The sequence below is a fragment of the Ambystoma mexicanum genome, chromosome 5p (assembly GCF_040938575.1).
Source record: "Ambystoma mexicanum isolate Mex_15411 chromosome 5p, UKY_AmexF1_1, whole genome shotgun sequence".
Taxonomy (NCBI): domain Eukaryota; kingdom Metazoa; phylum Chordata; class Amphibia; order Caudata; family Ambystomatidae; genus Ambystoma; species Ambystoma mexicanum.
Genome location: NC_090930.1, coordinates 1,223,614,159 through 1,223,632,804, shown reverse-complemented (window position 1 = coordinate 1,223,632,804; position 18,646 = coordinate 1,223,614,159).

The following is an 18,646-nucleotide window of genomic DNA, read 5'->3' as shown; positions in this document are numbered from 1 at the left end:
AGCACAACAACATACGACATCGGCACAACAACAACACATCCACAAAGTGCAGCAACTATCACAAGTACAAGACAACATACAACAACCCATGGACACGGCAGTACAAAAGACACGAATGGGGGGAGTAACAATACTGGGACATAATCCCTACACAGGCAGTGGACAATCATTGTACCCCCAATAGGACAGCCCACATACTTCCTTGTTGTGGCCCATCCTGTCAGTAACACCTAATCCTGCAGAGGAACCACGCATAAAGGTGGTGATAGGGGACAAAACACTTTCCCTCCTAGTTGACACAGGGGCCACTAGATCCTGTACTATGGAAGGGAAGTTCAAATTGTCAGGTGATGCCATGCACACTCAAGGATTTTCTGGGGCTTGAAGGGTGGTTCCTTTTACTGATAACATCTCCTTATCTGTTGGAAATTACAACTTATCTTTGCCTGTGTTATAATCAAAACAATCACCAGTAAATGTACTAGGGCGGGACATCATGAGTTGTTTGAACATGACCATCTCCTTCACTGACAAAGGAATAATATGCTCAACACCAGGCATACACATGCTCACAACAAGACACATACTTCAGGTGAACTATGGCAAGACAGTGGTGAGGGCAGAACCAGTAGACGCTGAGATCTTCCAATACGGGACAGACATGGAAATAGCATGGCTACCGGGGATTGAGGGTAAGGTATGGAGGAGACCCGCCGCCTACCTTTTCAGGCCATAAACACCCACAGGTGAGGAAGAAGGGGCAATAATATTAGTAGAAATTGAAAGTATTGTAGCAAAGAAAGACTGGATTGCAGTTCACGCCCAGGATGGGGAAGGGAAGGCATGGAGGGTAGTAATAGCACTGACAGAAGGATGCAGGTTAACACAGGTGTCAGGTGAGGAACTGTTCTCAGAAGAAGAAGGAGGTGGAGATATGGTGTTCCAGATGAGCATTTATGTATGGTTGAAAGTGACAAACAAGGAGGTTGCCCAGAAAATGGCAATGGCATTAGAAGCGCCCCTTGTTAGGGAGAATTCTCCAGAATGGCTAATTTCCCTTACTTACTGAGCCTCTCAGCTTTGCTGGATTTCTAGGATTTATTTATTTCACCTGGTAAGAGTGTCAGCCTTTTTTCCCACTCTTACATGTGTTTTGCTGTGTGTGTTTAAAATGTCTTTGTTCATAGACTGTGGAGCTCACCTACTCCATAGGCATCATCTCTTTACTGTGTGTTACACAGCACCTTCAGTGCAGTGACACAGGGTTGTCTTTTTCAGACTTCCCAACTCCAACTCCATTTTCTGGGGCTGACTACTGTCTCCCAGAACATGTAAAGTTGCCATTGACTTTATTAGTCTTTTTAAACTCACAGACCCAGTACAAACTATCTTACATAGAGTTCTGGAAAGGGTTAATACTTATCCCTTTTTGTCTGTTTCTCATGGAACATTGTTTGGTTCCCTTTTCATTAAGATTTGGCTGGTGGCAGTGGTATATATCCTATTTTTCCTACCATGGTTATTTTAAATAGCCTTGATATTGTTTTAGGCTATCTTGGTAGCCTCAAACTTAAACCCGCTGGACCAAATATGTTTTTATACGGTTCCGGCTGGGTTTATGCACCATTTCTTTTTGTAAAAGTCTTTCTCATGTTTTACTCTGAGTGACAAATCTGGTTTGGTTCCTTTGTTCGCCGACCTTTTGCAGGCTTCTGCACAGAAGCCCGCCTTAGGCACCTGAATGTCTTAGGGGGACAGGATGTGAGGGAAGGGTTTGAGACTCCCTGTACAGTGTCTCATTGGAGACCCATGTCACACTCTGGTATGATTGGCTGTGGTGACAGTCCCGGCGGGACAGCCACCCTGCTGTGTGATTGACAGCCAGGCTGGGTGAATAGGAGAAAACTGCATACAAAGCAGTTCTTTGGGGCTGAGAAGACAGAGCTGCCACTGGATCGACAGAACCGAAGAGAAGCTGACAGAAGAGGACCTCTACCATGACTGAACCTCCCGGTGAAGCCCTGCTGCAGGTCCAAATCTTCAAACTTTGACGACAGGGAAGATCTGCAAGGAATCTTCTCCCCTTGAGCTGGTAGGAACAACCAGTTCACCAAACTGCTAATTAGGGCCCCCTCCTCTGGTCGAATATGCTGTACAGAGCTACAGTGAACCGGATAGCCAGGAGGAACGGACCCTGCTTGCATTTTAAGGAGCGCACCTTTTATTTTTCGCTTTGCTCCGCTGCTGGTTTCTTCCCTGTGCAGAGCAGGACCCTCCAGTCTTCCTCCTTCTTGTCAGTCCGCTTCAGGAACCGTGAGCATGCAGGACCTGCCAGGAACGTCTGCCTCAGCTACAGCATTCTTCTGCTTTAAAGGTACTGTGCTAACCCGTTTGTTCGTTTCGTACTGCCGCGGTGAAAGTGTGTGAAATCTTTCACCAATCCGAGGGCTTGTCCTTCTTCATTCTTTAAAGTAACTTTTCGTCTGACCAACTTCGTTGTGAACTCTTGGCAAAGACTTAACCGTGAACTACTCTGAACTGTGTGATCCTCTTCAAAGACTTTGGTCCATGGACTTTGGGCCAGGCCCCTTTCATTTGATTTCCTCACTGTAGTTCCTTTTTTCTAGATTGCCCTGCTTACTTACTTGTTGGTGCTGCTCAATTTCTGGCTAACTTTGTTTTTCCCCCCTTTTAATTTGCTGGAGTGCCATTTTTCTCACACTTCATTTTGAGCCTTAATTGTCCAGAATCTATTGGGTGCGGTGTAGTGTATTAGAATCATGATTTTTCAACTGCTTGATAATAGTGAAATGTTTAATAACTAATGTGTAAATAAATGTATATTCTTTTACTCAGAAACCTTGAGTCAGTGTTTGTTTGAATCATAGTAATTGCTATCCTTTGTGTAACTATTGATAGTGCTCACTTTACTCTTGAGTTAAGTCTGGATGCTCAGCCAAAGCTACCACTTTACTGTGTAGTACAGGCTTGTACCAAAGGTGAATTTGTACTGTCACTTGTAGTCCTAATTGTGTGTGCTATACCCAAAGGGTACTGCATATAATTCTGCCTTAAACCCCTCCCCACACAATCTGATTTCTCCGGCCTCACTATGGAATACTAGTCCCTATGATGTGGGGTGCATAAAGAGCATTGGAGGGGTAAAAATAAAACTAAAAAGGGGAGCAATACTGCCCGGAGTAAAACAATACCCATTGTCAAAAGAAGCTGATGAAGGGATTTATGAGAAATAAGCACCCTAGTGGGAAGGGGTATATTGGTGCCATCAGAATCACCATGCAACACTGCAGTGTAACCTGTGCACAAGGCCAAGGGAGGGTCATGGCATTTCATACAAGATTTGAGACCACTTAACACATTGTAGAGGCAGAATACCCGATAGCAGCTAACCCTGCTACAATATTGTGTGGAATACCAGCAGAGGCATCACGGTTCACCGTCATCGACCTCAATAATGAATTCTTTTCAATACCACTGCACCCTGACTCACATGACCTGACAAGTTTCACATGCTGCAATACAAAATGGAAACATAATAGGTTACCTCAGGGATACTGCGAGTCACCATCCATCTTTAACAGGGTTATACAGATGGACCTGGGGAATGTTCAACTTAAGAGCACGGTATTGCAGGATGTAGACGATATTCTCAGCTGCAGCACCACCGCAGAAGAATGCAGGAAGGACTATGTGAAAATGCTCACAGTGCTGGCCGAGAAGGGGTACAAAGTTGACAAGGAAACACCGCAGTACTGCCAGGAACAGGTCTTAGACATAGGACAGATTATATCACAGAAAGGGAGGAACATCGTACCACAAAGGGCACACACAAAGGGCACATGCAATAAAGAATAAACCTCAGCCACAAACAATCAGGTAATTGCAACCATTTCTTGGCCTGTGCAATTATTGAAGAGCATGGGTTTTTGACTACAGCACATACATAGGGCTCCTACTGGAGGCTCTGAGGGAAGCACAAAGAGGGGTAAAAAAGTTGGGATGGACAAGAGAGATGACTGATGCATTCAATTAACTGAAAGAGGCCATTTCAATGGCACCAGTTCTGGGCACTCCCAACTACAAACACGAGTTCTACATATTCTCGCATTGCGATGGTGCAGTAATGAAAGCAGTACTAACACAAAAAACAAGTTTGGGACACAAACCCCTAGCATTTTACAGTGGGCACTTAGACCCAGTAATGATGGGACACTTCCCATGCGAACAACACCTGGCTCATGCAGCATTCGCAGTAGAAAAATCATCCTGCATCTCTATGGGTTGCTCTACCAAACTGTATGTTGAACACACCCTCCTTGCAATTTTGCACAAACCAAAAACCACACTCGCTACCCAGAGAGCAACAGGATATGAAATTGTTTTGTCAAGACCTGAGTTGAAAATAGTGGGATGCAACAATGTTAACCCAGCACAGTTCATAGCAGAAGGCGAATATGCACACAATTGTACATATGCCATTGAATACTACTCGTCCACCCGAAAGGTAGAAGAAAATGCCCTAGAGGGGGGGTGAGATTTTGTACATTGATGGGTCCTCAACAATTGATCAAAGTGATGGTATAAGAAGGACAGGTGCAGCTGCAGTACAATTAAGGGAGGATTGGACATATGTACCAGTAAAATGTTCCAAATTACCCCAACAATATTGGCTTTATAAGAAAGCAATGGCAAAAGAGTAATAATATATTCTGACAGTGCCGATGTCACATCTACAGTACACTCAGAATTAATAATATGGCTCACAAGGGGATTTAGGAGAGCAGACGGTACTCCAGTGCAACATGCTCTCCTCCTGGTTGAACCGATAGAAGTAATAACATACCCACACGAGTTAGTGTTGGTTAAATGTCAGGGACACATGAATGGCGAAGACCCAATATCTAGGGTTAATGGAACAGCAGATGCACATGCAAAATATGCTGCATATTTTGGCGAGATGTGGGACCTCCAAGAAAAACAAAAAGAAAAGGGGAGGGCAAGCCAGATGATAATGAAAGACGGTTACATGCACATCCTAGAGCCCCAATGGCAGAATAGGAACTGTGGGTAAAAAGAGGATGCACTATGTCCCCAATAGATGCACTACGGAGACTGAATAAGACAGAAACAGTTATGATGCCTCTGGCCCTACTAAAAACAGCACTGGGCCAACTACACGATCCCACCCATACAGGAAAGGAAGTAATTGCAGCACGGATAAAAGAATCATGGTTCTGTCCCAAAGTAAACTCACACATTGCAAACTTTATCAGCAATTGCCTTACCTGCCAGAAATGTATAGCTGGCCACACGTTGCAAGTGATCAAGGGTACAATACCACGGCCTGAAGGACCCTTCCTGCACCTGCACATTGAATACGTTGACATGATCAACGTATGCCAAGGCTACCGATACATGATTGTGGTAGTGTGCCCCTTTTTAAGGTGGATTGAGGCTGGCCCGTGCTCCCATGCAGACGCACTTAGGGCAGCAAAATTTCTGGTAGGGAGGTGTTCCCGAAATGGGGGTCTGTGAGGTATGAAGGTCAGACAACAGGCCACATTTTGCAAATTAATTATTTCAGCACATATCTGCCCTGCTCAGGATTAAACATAAGTTTGCCTGTGCATACCACGCACAAGCCAATGGCATCTGTGAATGCCTCAACAGTCTCTTAAAAGAATCCATAGCTAAAACTCAGCAGACGCCCAAGAAGAGTTGGCTTTATTGTCTTCCTCTGTCTCTGTTTCAGTTAAGAAACAAACCTGGTTCGGATCACCACCTCACACCCCACGAGGTTGTGACTGGACTCCAAATGCACCTCTAACTAACCCCACCCACAAGATCGATGTATGACTGTGAAGGAACAGACAATGTCTTTGGTCAAGAAATGTATGACTATGTCACTTCTCTGGTTACTAGTGCCTCCTTTATCTCTCAATAGATTCAACGGACACAGGGCGGGTCGGAGAACAATCAATAGGAAGCAACCAACTCCGAGGAACAAACTGGACAGTGGGGGGTGAAAGAAGGAGACGCAGATCTCCTCAGGAACTACTGAAGGAAAAGGAACGTCCCTAGATTTATGGGGCCGCACACTATCGAGAAAGTGGCACCCAGAGCAGTCAAATTGACAGATAGGGACGTCTGGACACACATCCATTACATCAAGCCCGTCAAAGCACAGACTGCACCCCATCACTACAGCGACAGGGCCAAAACTTCGGCAACAGCAACAACAGTGGACAAAAAAGACACACCGAAGGCGTCAGATACACCCAAGATACACCCAAGGACATAAATGAGCCACAGCCCACAGCACACCCTATGCTGCAGAGATCACAGACACAAAATGTCCCCACTGCACTGATAATGATTTAAATGTGATGGTGTGATGGTGATATCGGTATAAGGCAGTAGAGTGTAAATTAAAAGGATCTAACAAAAATTGATACAGAACAAACGATGATAAAAGGATCTAACAAAAATTGATACAGAACAAACGCTGATAAAGATATTTGCAAATACGCACAACACTGTGAAGTGGGAGAATGGGAGAAAAGACTCCCCCCAATCTCCTCGCGACCCTGGCCCAGAGGATCGCGGCCCAGACACCCACCACAAGATGAATTCGTCTACCTACCAGACGACCAAATACCCTGGTTCAAGAACATACGGATGTGCCCACCAGCCTGCCCACCAGCCTGCCCTACCCAAGCCGACACCTGCGGCATGGACGAACTTGACTAAGACCTCAACAACAAGCACCCACATCGTTAGAGATGCCATGACGACCTAGCCAACTGCCAAGAACACACATGCCACCATGCACACTGGACACTCATATACCAACCCACACGAAGAATATAATCAGTGCTATGACGTAGGTGACGGATACACCCACTGACGCGCATCTTTATTATTTTTCACATTGGTTTTCCGAAATGCAGAAACGCAAGACGCACAAAGCACTCGCTTACACGCTTGCTGACGCTTCTCCCGACCCTTGCATCGTGATGAGAATATAACGAAGACATGATACTGCCTATGAAGCCATGTTGCACCGCAACACAGGTGCCGTGCATTAACATCCCCACCTATGAACCAGGCCCAAGTAGGCCGCAAGCAAGAGCCGCCATGAACATTGAACGAGCAAGAGTACAAGTGCTGACCATGCAGAATGAGCCCAACGAGAGTTGACAGCCAAGGGAGCGATGTTGCAACTCGTATGCTACCAGCCGAAGCCAAGGTCACACCTGTAAGCAAAGTCAAGCATGCAGAAGCAAATACAACTTTAAATGTGCAGAATTCTGCCTCAGCCACGGTCTCTCCTCACATGACCAAGCCAAACCTGACAAGGTGCCAGACCCACGAGGGAGAAGTCGCCTGGGTCCCACGTCTGGGACACAGGCTGCAACAATGAAATGACCCAATGGACACCTACAGCGATGGGAATGGTCTGCTCTCAGGCTTATGAGCAAATCCACGCATTATCTGCACAAACACATAGTTACATATTGTTGCAAGTGACAGGTACACCGCGAGCTGGGAACAACGATGGTCCCAGGCTGGGGGGCTCGCGAGTGGACCAATCAGAACATGGGGGCACTCATCACTGACACCACTAACATTAGCCAATCATTAGGGGTCTTCGTGTAACAATTTTCAAGTATCTAATAGAAGGGACAACCCAAGTATACCACCTGACTGACCCTCAACCACTAACAATGTTCTCTATATGTATGCTATACTAACCCTACCACTCGAGGAACCAATCCAGAGTGGCAATAGGTTTTTCGCTAACTATCCCAGGTGACGCAAGTAGCGCGTCATACTGAGGCAAAAAGGGGCCTGCGAGCCCACGAACTTTGAGAGTCTGGACGGACGCGTACGATCCTAGACCCATCCCTGCCGTTGTTCAATAAACAGCAGAACCACCTTGCTTCTTGCGTGTCTCATACTCATTTTTGGGAAACACGGGAGGAGTTGGGGCCTCCCAGCCCAGAGGTCCTCGGACGGCCCAGCCGACCCCGGGAGAAACACCCCGACAAGTTGGAGGCACTGCTGAGATCTGGTTACAATCTACCTTTTTATTTTTCCGAGTGCTCTTGTTGCGAGGAGGCCCGGCGGCACGGCCCCCTCTGCCGCTGCCCCCTTTTTGAGGACTACAGGACCATCGCGGAACTGCAAGGAGACCGGATAGCGCAATCCGGATATTGGCCCTCGGGAGCCGGTTGAGAAGTATCCCGCCCGCGGTTGGCGAGTGTCCAGACGTGGTCCAGACGAGGGGAGGTGGCGAGCCGCTTGGAGGGGTGCACGCAGTCGAGCGGCCACGCATCAAGAGAACTTGGTGAGTATGTCACACCCAACAAGCAATGTGAGATTGTGAGGGAGGGGGGAGGAATGAAATAAGGGCGGTGGGAGGTGTTACTAGGGTGTGCGGCGAAGATTTGATAAATTAGTGTTGACAGTGAAGTGAATGGTAGCTGGACAAGCGCGAGAGCCGTCCGCTACGTTACGGAGAAGAGTGGGCGGAGCACGAAAACATCACGTGCGGCTGCCTGTAGACACTGATTGGTCTAGGTCGTGACCACCTGTAAGGGGTGTGTGTGCGTGTGTGTGTGTGGCGTCCTACGAATTGGCGGTTATTGATCAATGAGTAGATGAGGATCCCTATTGATCGAGCAGCAAAACTCGATAGATAGATGACGTTTTCCTGTAGGCGGTAGCTAACTGGTTGCCTAATACGGAAGATAATTGGCTGGTTAAGCCCTCCTGTCGAGGGGCGTATCACACGCGAGGCGATGCAGCGTGCGCAGTCTGATTATATTATTGATTACCTTGTTCCAGGCGTGACAAGAGGACAGCTGTGGGCTTAACGGAGACAAATAACAAAACTTATTTCGAGCTTTCTGAAGTGTAAAAGATCTTACCGATAGTTTTGAAAGAGGTCGGTGACGTCACCCGTAGGGCTTTCATAGGATACCTCGACCACACAGCATTGTTGAAGAGTGGTGGGGAAGTGAATAGTGGTAAGGGGGTGGGCACGGAGGTTAACGGCCACGTTAAATCCGGGACAGGAGGAGAGGGGGAAGTGACCATGCACGGAGAACGCCGGCCAGGACGAGTGAGGAAGGAGGAGGAGGGGTGAAGAAAAGTGGGACGGCTGTATAAGCACGTGACACAGGGCACACAGCCGCAGGGGGCTACGTGCGCCTTGGCCGTAGGGGGCCGTAACGGTATTAAGGAAGAGAAACAAAGACAGAGAAAAGACTACATACTTGCAAGCATTATATTTGGCTGTTTTTCTTTTAGCAGGCGGTCGAAAGTCCCCAAATTACGGGGCCAGATAACACATCTGCAATTGTCATATTTGATTGAGTTTATTTTAGCGGACGGTCGCAAGTCCCCAAACTACGGGGCCAGGTAACGACTACTATATTGAAGGGAGCTAAAAACACAGTGCAACCATGTCATACGGGTTAGGATCGGGAGGGTGGGGGAACACCCTCACTACCCCACCACAGCATATATGTAAAACACTGTCACCCCATAAGGAGAAACTGATTAAATACAGCATAGAATGGACACAAGGGACGGACAACAAAATGACGACACCCTGGCCGCCTAACGGCAGTTTCGACCCATACGTCCAACACTCGCTACTGACACATCTACACAACACATACAAGGGGAAGAAGTTGACTCACCACGTGGAGGTGTTTAACTTATGGAGGATGTTCCAGGGGTCCCGACCAGGACCAACTGGAATGTTCACTGTGGAGGAAACGAAGGAGGAGAAGAAGATTAAGGAGGAAGAAGGGAATGGGGAAAAGGAGGCTGAAAGCGCACAGTGCGCAGGAAGAGGCAGAGAGGGGGAGGAAAAGCTTAGCATCGTAAATGAAACAGAAATAAAAAAGGAACGGACCGACGACATGCCTTTAGCGAAAGTAGTGAAAAAGGAGGAAGGGGGCTTATATCCTGTAACGGAACTACGAGAAGTGGTAAGGCAACAACTAACGGCGACTGAGGGGTACTCGAACCCAGCATACAGCCCACCATCATATACAGCTACAGGTGGCTACACAGGGGGGGGAGGTGACAAGTGCGGTAGGGCCAACTTATACGAAGATGCATGCAAGGGAAGGGAAGACTAGTGAAGAACCAGTCCCAGCCATAGGTCACGACGAGTGGGTAGCTGCGCAGGTGCTGCTAAAATTGCGAGGGACATTAACGGGAGAAGAGAAGGAGGTAGTAAGGAAAATGAACGAGGACGATGAGAGTAGCAGTGAAATAAAAGGGGAAGGAGGGAAAAAGAAAGAAGGGGAGCTGTTACGAGCAGAGGAGGAGATGTTGGAGGAACGATTGGCGGAGTTAAGGAATGAGCAAAACGCCCTGATCAAACAGCTTGAGAGGGAGGAACGAGGGAGGAGGGAAAGGAAGGAAAGTAAGGATGAGTTAGAAAAATGAGGGAGCGAACTGAAGAACGGAAGAGGGAAGCTGAAAGGATGAAGGCGATAGCAGAAAGGGTATCTCGAGCAGCACAGCGCGACAGGAAAAGGGAGGAAGAAGAGAAAGAAAAGGAAATGGAAATATGGAAGAGAAAAATACTATCAGAAACCACCAAGAAATACAAGGAAGGGAAGGTAATAGAAAGCATATTAGAAAGGGAGAGAGAGAGATGGGAAAGGAGGAGAGAGGAAGAAAGGATATTAGAAAAGGTTAGTAGTGAGGTGATGGAGGAATTAAAGAAGAAAAGAGAGGAAATAGGTGGTGAAATAGTAGAGAAAAGGGAAGGGGAAAGAGGAGATAGGAAAGGAGAGAGTGGGGTAAGGAAATATGTACGCAGGGACACAGAAGTAGCAACAACATCAGCACAAAGGGGAGCAACTGGTAAAGAAGAAGTGGGACGAACGGATTTAATAGATTTAAAAACAGTGACGATTAGGGGGAAAAAGACAGATTGGGGGTTGTCGCTCCTGGATGATTTTTGCAGCGAGGAAGAAGAAGGAATGGGGGGAGAAGGAAGAAGCGGTGAAAGGGAAAGCTTAGACAAATTGTACATCACCCACACCAACAGGGAATCCCCATGGGCATGCAGAAGGAAGGAAGAGCTGGGGGGAAGTGAGGAGAAAGAACAAGGAATGGCGGGAAGGCAAACACGTGCAGCTACGCCCGCATCATCCCGTCCAACATGTCTGCCCACACCTGCTCCTGAACACACCCCCTACGCCGGCAGGCTTAGAGATCTCCCTGGACACAGGCAGGAAGAACGGACACACACACCCACATCAAATAAAGGAAATAATAAGAGAAGGGGAAGAGATGAAGGGGAAACCGCAATGAGAGGGGGAAATATGGACATACCAGATGACGTAGATGACACAGAAGAAGAGGAGGGGTATACGGACTCTACACCGCGACACCTGGGGGGACAGATGGGACACAATCTAATGCCACTATTGGAGAGAGGAGGGGTTAGACCACAATACGTCCCTTGGAAGCATGCAGATAAGGAAAATATAAAGTGTAGGCTCCCATCACTAAGTGGAGGAGCGGGAAAATGGATATATGAGATGGAAAATCACACTGCAGGACAGAAACTAGCAGTAGGAGACGTGAAGGGCCTACTAATATCAATATTAGGGGATGCAGCAGATGACATCTGGAAGAGAGCGGGTTTCCCCGGGGTCACAATAACGAACACATCACATGACGGGGCGCCATTTGCGAATTGCAGGCATGCATTATGGCAAGCACTGAGGGTACAATACCCAGACACCTCAGACATAGGAGCAATTACGTCACGCAAGATGCGTGAGAACGAAGATCCTGTTGATTATATCCAGGAGATTCAGGAGAAGTGGCGTATGGAAACTAGAGAGCAATGGGACAAGACACCGGCAATATTTTATCACATACTAATACAAGGGCTCCCGGAGGCAGTACAAAAACAATTGAAGAAAGTAGTGGGGATGGAAGCAAAGGCTTGGCCGGAAATACAACTGACAATAGTACAGCATTGTAGGACGTGGCAAGAAAAGATGAAACAAAAGGAAGAAGATAGAAAAGCGGAAGAGGCTAAATTAGTGCAGAAAAAACTGACTAAGTACACCATGGAAGGTGCACTAATAACTACACCAACAACAATGACACCAAACCCCACGCAAGTAGTGGCCGCGCAGGATCCCTCACAACTACAAATACCACCACTACCACAATCACCACGAATTATAACACAACAGCTGCCACCACCCCCACCATACGGGCCTAACATGGGAGGAGGATACATGACATCAGGAATTGGATGTTATAATAACATCAGGGGAAGGGGAGGAATGATGAGGGGGAGGGCATATGGCTATACTGCACAACAGCAAGGGGGAGGATTCCGAAGCTTCTACCCCACTGGGAAACCAGTGTACCAGGATAATTCAGGAAGTTTCCCATGGCAGACAAGGGAACCACCTGTATGTTGGATTTGTGGAATGTCAGGACACATGTCACGTACATGTAGAATGAGATCCTCCACACCAGCATGGGGGGAACAAGGACAACAAGGGCCTACAAGGGAGCAGCAGGGATACCAACAACTGCAGAGGCCGCCACAGAGCAGCACACAGCAACAGTTGATAACACAACAACAGCCACAAACATATGCACTACCGCAACAACAGGTATCAATAACACAACAACACCAAGTGCAGCCAGTGCAGCAGCCCACTCAAATACAGGACCATAAGGTAACCTCCACCAATACACAGCTACAACAAACACAATTAGGAAGTCACCCTCAATTTTCAACAGAGTAATACAGATGGACTTGGGAAACGTTGAATTGGAAAGTACGGTGCTGCAATATGTTGACGATATAATAATTTGCAGCACAAGCGAGGAAAGGTGCAGGGAAGACTCATTGAAAATTCTGACAGCATTGGCTGAAAAAGGTTACAAGTTAGACAAAGAAAAGTTACAGTACTGTCAGGAACAGGTATTATACATTGGTCAACTAATATCCCAACACGGAAGAAAGATTGCACCACAAAGAGCACAAGCTATATCAAACACACCACTACCACAAACGGTGAGGGAGCTGCAGCAGTTCCTGGGACTGTGCAACTACTGTAGAGCATGGGTTTTTGACTACAGCTCATACATAGGACCCCTACTTGAAGCATTGAGAGAAGCACACAAAGGGGACAAAACATTGGGGTGGACAAGGGAAATGAAGGAGGCATTTGACGAGTTGAAGCACGCCATATCCACTGCTCCGGTACTAGCCACCCCAGATTATGAACGGCAGTTCTTTATCTTTTCACATTGCGACTCTGCAGTAATGAAAGCAGTATTGACTCAGAAAACCAGCATGGGACACAAGTCAATAGCGCTCTACAGCGGTCACTTGGACCCTGTTATGTTAGGTAATTTCCCTTGCGAGCAGAGTCTCGCCGCAGCTGCATTTGCGGTACAGAAATCATCATCGATTACAATGGGGTGCCCAACCACACTATTTGTGGAGCATGCGCTGTTTGCAATATTGAATAAGCCTAAGTCCACACTAACCACGCAGAGTGCGTCAGGTTATGAGATCATTTTGTCTAGACCTGAACTGTCAATTGTCGGATGTAGTACAGTTAACCCAGCAAGGTTTATAGCGGAAGTTATTGAGGAAGGTGATTAGGCTCACGATTGTACACAGACTATCAAAATGTATTCATGCACTAGAAAAATTGAAGAGGATGCGCTCAAAGGTGGAGACATTTTGTTTATTGATGGGTCATCAACAATAGACCAAAGTGATGGGATAAGGAGAACTGGGGCAGCAGTTGTAAAAATGACAGAAGATTTGATGTGTGCCCCGGTGAAATGTGTACAGTTACCAGAGCATTATTCGGCCGAAGCAGCAGAATTGGTTGCACTGATCTTGGCGTTGAAGGAAAGCGTTGACAAAAGAGTTACTATATATTTTGATAGTGCATATGTCACGTCAACTGTCCACTCGGGGTTGATAAAATGGCAGAGAAGGGGGTTTAGGAGAGCTGATGGCACCCCAGTGCAACATGCTCTCTTGTTAGCTGAATTAATTGAAGTAATTAATGATCCCCAAGAAATAGCTTTGGTCAAATGTCCGGCACACACTAATGGAGAAGATCATATCTCAAAAGGGAAGGAAACAGCAGACGCACATGCCAAACATGCGGTGTACTTTGGTGAAATATGGAACCCCCCAGAGTCAGAGAGAGGGAGAGGGAGGGGGATGGCCAAACAGATGTTGATGAAAGAAGGGTACACCCATCTCCCAGCCACACAGATAATGGAATTACAGGCGGCCGCACCAATGGCAGAAAAGGAACTATGGGTAAAAAGAGGATGTACGATGTCCCCAACTGACGCATTGTGGCGTCAAAATAACACCGGAAAGGTGGTCATGCCGTTGGCACTGTTGAACATGCCCTGGCCCAGCTCCATCACCCAGCTCATACAGGAAAGGAAATAATTGCAGCACGAATTAGGGAAGACTGGTTCTGCCCCGAGTTAAATTCTCTTGTAACAAATTTTATCAGCAACTGCCTTACATGCCAACAGTTTACGGCCGGTCACACGCTGCAAGTGATAAAAGGAACTATACTCCAGCCAGAGGGACCCTTCCTGCACATTAATATTGACTACGTTGATATGATCAATGTATGTCAAGGAAATAGGTATATGATTGTAGTGGCATGCTCATTCTCCAGGTGGATCGAGGCCGGACCCTGCTCACATGCAGATGCATTCAGAGCAGCTAAATTTCTAGTGAGAGAGGTTTTCCCCAGGTGGGGTGTGTGTGAAGTGTTGCGGTTAGATAACGGCCCACACTTTGCTAATGAAATGTTTCAGCACATCACGTCCTTGCTGGGCATTAAGCATAAATTTGCGTGTGCATACCACCCATAGGCCAACGGTTTATGTGAACGCCTGAATGGCCTATTGAAAGAAGAAATAGCAAAGATACAGCAAACAACAAAGAAGAGCTGGTTGTACTGTCTTCCGCTAGCTCTATTTGAGCTAAGGAATAGGCCAGGGTCTGATCACCACCTCACTCCTCACGAGGTGGTGACAGGACATCAAATGCGCCTTCCTCTAACGTCTACATCAGGAGCATTCACAGACTATGAAAACACTGCAACTGTTCTTGGTGACGAAATGTATCAATATGTGTCTTCCTTGATTACTAGTGTAGCGTTTGTATCTCAACAGCTCGAGCGCACGCGGGGCGGGTCAAAGAGTTCTCAACAAGAAGACACTGACAAGGAACTGGAAAAGGAAGGACTAAGCAAAATTGCTAAAGGTGACCATGTGCTACTCCGCAACTTCAATAGAAAGTGGAACGGCCCACGCTTTACTGGTCCTCATTTGGTAGAAGAGGTAGCTACCAGAGCGGTGAAATTGCAGGATAAGCGTGCCTGGAATCACTTACATGACGTGAAGATCTACAAACTCCAGACCCGCCCTAGCGTTAACGACAGGGCCTTTGGAAGAGCAACGACAGCAACGGAATTGGCTACGGAGAAGGAAACGTCGGCCACAGCTGATGATAGTAGTATCACCATACGTGATCACGCCCCAGATTCCCCAGAGGCAACTACTGAAACAGACACTGGACACTTGCCCACAGCCCATCCCATGGTCACGAGATCAAAAAGTAAACAGACTTCCGCCAATTGAGCCCCAAACCCCCTCCCTGCTAAGGTCACCCCCAATTGAAGGACATTGTTTTGTGCACACACACATGTAAACACTTGTATGTTTTCTCTTTTTTCTTCTCTCGCACATGCAGGTACCGTGTATAATTGTTCTGTTACGAAACTAGGTGACTAACAGTGCACTGTGCCCAGGAGTAGATGCTGCCCAAGGATGATAGCACCCCTGAAGCACTATCACACCAATTTGTATATCACATAAAAAGACCGAAGTACCTGAAATGAAGGAGGGTACGTGTATATTACACCGCATTTATTTTGGCCATAGAACAATCATTTCCCCATCTTCACCAGCACTTACCCGCGCTAAGAGATAGATCACTAAGGTTAGCGTGGCTACAGCTCTTCGCCTGGGCACTGAACGATTACTTGATAGGGAGAGCTTGATAACAACAACTAACAATAATAACAAGCGTATTGAGGATTTTCAGGCGGGCACCTTTAACGTCGCAAGAATAAACTGCCGGACTGCAGCAAGGTAAGAGCAAATGCCGGTGAGACTAGATTTTGTAATAAAAATGATAGAGTATTGGTCATCACTGGTCTATTGGTTGCCTCTGTATGGCAGAAAAGTTGTGCTATCAATATTATGGCTGCACCCAGACCTAACATACCCCCTCCCACGGCTGCAACAGGTGTGACGTCAGGTGGTACTAGCAACCCTCCGCATAAGGGAAGTAGAGTTAAACGCAGCACATATTCAGACAATAAGGGTATTGATAATTACATAACAGACTCAGCACACGTCTCAAACAACATGTGGTACCAGCACATGACCCAAATAGGTAAGCAGACAACAGAAGATAGCTGTTATGTGTGCTCATTTATCCCATACGCCAGGAGCGCTTCTCGAACATTTGTCGCCACAGAAATAGAAGAAAAGACGGCACGATGTATAGTATATCTGGCACTATTCCAAACGAGAGTGCGATTTCAAGGAACGGTGATGAGAATGGAGTGGAAAACAAGAGACACATACCCATACGAAAACAATTTCCTCAAGTCATATTTGAGTTACCATAAGAGCAGTCTGCATGCTGAAGTGTTCAGATACATGACAAGTGGCCCTGAAAAGGGAGAAACGAAGAAAGTAACACTACAATACCTACCATGTGATTGGTACGCCACTGAAGTACCTGGTACACAAGGCTGTTGGGAAAGGCCACTGGTAACAATAACAGGGAAAGTATACATGAACAATGAATGGGACATAGGAGTGGTCGGTAGCAACATGGTAACAAGAGAAAATATTACCACCATAAAGGAACACAATTACAGATGTTGGACGACATGGGGCAAGTACGTACCCATGCTGTCATGGATGGAGAAGGATGAAGACCCAATAAGCATACTACCGCTGACCGCGCCCAAGTTATGCTACCAACACAGAGGAGATGTGGAGGTGGGATACAACACCAACTGTGGAAGCGTGTTAGAATTACCAGAGGGGGGTGCTGGAACGGCAGTGATAATGGATCACTAGTGGGCATGCGGAAACAAGGCATATCACACCCTGCCCCCGTTGTGGAATGGTATATGCACAATGGTACACATCAATGTACCATTGCTAGTGGTGCCCCAAAACATGTGAATATGGCCAACTTCCCCAAAATGGATGAAGGGAACAAGAGGAAGAAGAGATCTGTACAATCACAGGAGAGAGAGAACAACAACAACAACAATAATGTCCTAAACGAAAAATAGACAAGGAGAACCCCTGATTGGAAACTACCTGTGGGGAAGGTCGGAAACAGCACTCACTTCTATCCCACCAGAACACAGGTTATTTAGCAGGGCTGGTATGTTCTTCTCGTCAATAATACACCCTGGACTACAAGCTTATGCAAATGCTAAATGGCTCCAGATAACCCGATGGGAACTAATGATGACGATTAATTCAACAGTAAACGGATTCAATGCAATAAAAGAGGAACTGCGAGCAGTGAGAATGGTAGCACTACAGAACAGATATGTATTGGATCTCCTCACAGCGATGGAGGGAGGAGTTTGCGCAAAGATAGGACAATAATGCTGCACATTTATTCCTGCTAACGATGCCGATAATGGTACACTTACCGAAGCAGTATCACAACTGGCCCAGATGCACTCCAAGATGATGGAAGAAAGTAAAGGAGTAAAGAAGGATGATAGCTGGTTTTCATTGTTATGGTCATGGATGCCATCATGGCTGTCGGACGGGCTGAAGATTATAGTTGGATGCATAATACTGGCTGGAGCTGTATTGATTATAATAAGGTTTTGGAAGGCCAGGAAGGCACACACTACAGACGAAATGATCGAAATGGTCGGCATGCACCCCTTGATGCCAACTGACGATGACCAGCACACAGACGTGATAATAAAGGAAAGAGAGAAACTGCGCCAATCACTTAGACCCACCATCCGTAAAGTTTGAAAACCCAAGAAACCGGAGGAGCTATATCGGAAGATGGGTATACTGCAAACCGGGAGGGAGCTTTGTATACATGTACTGGTCATTCGAAGACCATGTCAACCACTATGGACACCTGGGAGGAGTAAATAAAATATGGAGAGTAAGAGGAGATAAAGAAAAAGATATGTTTGTGGTCGACAAGTTGACCAGAGGGGGGACTGAAGTGGGAGAATGGGAGAAAAGACTCCCCCCAATCTCCTCGCGAACCTGGCCCAGAGGATCGCGGCCCAGACACCCGCCACGAGATGAATTCGTCTATCTACCAGACGACCAAATACCCTGGTTCAAGAACATACGGATGTGCCCACCAGCCTGCCCACCAGCCTGCCCTACCCAAGCCGACACCTGCGGCATGGACGAACTCGACTAAGACCTCAACAACAAGCACCCACATCGTTAGAGATGCCATGACGTTCTAGCTAACTGCCAA